Genomic DNA, 2,210 nt, shown 5'->3' on the forward strand with positions numbered 1-2,210 from the left:
CGAGAAGGAAGTGGAGCCAGTGTTGCCAGGTTTTGAGAGAGAAACAAGCAACCAGGTCTATGAGAACAAGCCCAAAAGAAGCAATTACACATTAACACTTTGAAACATCGCGACGCGTTGTGAGCATGTAGGTCTGCTACTCTCAAAGAAAAATCGTGACAAATAATGTTTTTGAAACATTTTAAATACATAAATCTGGCACAAAATATTTTCAGATCTGTGGCCAAGAAAGTACATTTTAATTGGGGGGGGGGGGGGCCTTGACATGAAAAAGTTTGAGAACCACTGGTTTAAACAACATTTAGGAAAGAAGCCCACATAAGCAACTACACTTTAATTTAGGAACAAGCCCCCAAAAAACAGCAACCCGCAACTCTGAGAAAAACAATCCCAAAGTCGCTTATAATAAGCAGACTTGGCAACACTGAATGGAGCTTGTATTTACTTCCGGTGTCGGTATGGTGAGGTTTTATCCATTGTTTTAGGCTACTTTGTTCAGAATTCGGACATTTCTTTTGGACTCGAGTTTTCAAAATCTGAAACAAAGTAGTCATATTTCTTTTTGTTTTTAAAATGTATTTCAAATTTGTCCTCGTTTGAAAACAAAAAGGACTGAACAGACTGCAATAGCCACCGATTGCCACTGGGTGGCATGAGCAACACCTACCTTGCAACAATAACGTTTGCTCGACCCCCTGGACCAGGGAGGTTCAACCATCAGTGTCGGACAGTGGTGGAAAAAGTACTTAAGTAAAAGTATCAATACTACAATGTAGAAATATTCTGTTACAAGTAAAAGTCCGGAATTCAAAATGTACTTAAGTAAAAGTACAAAAGTATAGGTATCCTATGTACTTAAAGTACCAAAAGTAGAAAGTAGGCCTACTCATTATGCAGAATGTCCCATTTCACAAGTTTTCAAATGTATAAAAACTAGAGGGTGAAAATGGGAAATACTCCAGTAAAGTAAAACATACCTCAAAATTGTACTAAGTACAGTACTTGAGTACATGTACTTAGGTAATTTACACCACTGATGTTGGACACATGATGGGAATGCTATTCTTCGTCATGTGTAAACACAAAACAGACTTTAAGTCTCGTACTTGGTATTTTTACGAATATTTTTTTCTTCTTCTTTCTGTGTAGGTCTCTATGCATGCTGCCTTGACCCGAATTTTAGCTGTAGCATGGTTACATATCCAGCAGCTAAACTGTTGTTCACAAATCCTCAAAGACGAATGAATAATAGTGAAACTAAAAAGGATTAAAAAAAAACTAAGAACATCTTCAAATAAACATTTTTGAAGATTTTTTAATAAATAATAGTGCATTATACTCCCACAAACTGAACAATGAATCAAATGTCACTGAATGTGACAAATCAAATACCTACACAGTGTGTAATGCACATGAAAGGATAGATACATTTAGCTTAATACAGCACTGCTCATGTCTACAGTAGGCCTACACATACAGTATGGACCTTTACTGTAGTAGGCTACTACTCACAGATAGGTATCTGTATGCTCAAAAGAAAGCTTGGAAGTTGCAAATTGTAGTTTCAAACTAGTAACAACAAAGAAATATGAAGGCATGGGTATTAATACAAAATTAAATTAGAATACAGGTGTGGGAAACAAATCACACAGGTGACACCAATTAGCAAATGCTGTGGCTGACAGATGCCAGTGAGGCAACATGTACAATAGCACCACCGAGTGGCAGGTGGAAGTGTTAAAGTTACAGCTTTTTACATTAAATATACATTTAACTAAATAAAGGTTTGATCCATCTATCTATCTATCCACCTACTTAAGATGTTACTGGTCGTTTTGGTGGGTCACTTTAAACGCAATAGTAGCCTATTTTAAAAAAAATGTTTTAAACCAACAGACAAATAGATTCGAGAGAAGTTGTGTCATTTCCTGGCAAAATAGTAGCAGAAATAATGTGATTACAGGATAATCCACTTTGATCTGCTTGTCTATAGGTCTGTCAGCCAGTGCATGTGTGTGTGTGTGTGTGTGTGTGTGTGTGTGTGTGTGTGTGTGTGTGTGTGTGTGTGTGTGTGTGTGTGCGTGCGCGCGTGCGTATGAGTGAGCGCATGAGAGAGAGTGTACAATGGTTCATTTGACTGACTGACAGCTCGAGGTGAGAGAAGGAGATCACACTAATCTTACAGTCAATAAAACAAATACCAAAGGAAT

The sequence above is a fragment of the Gymnoscopelus microlampas genome (assembly GCF_963454915.1).
Source record: "Gymnoscopelus microlampas genome assembly, chromosome: 18".
Taxonomy (NCBI): Eukaryota; Metazoa; Chordata; class Actinopteri; order Myctophiformes; family Myctophidae; genus Gymnoscopelus; species Gymnoscopelus microlampas.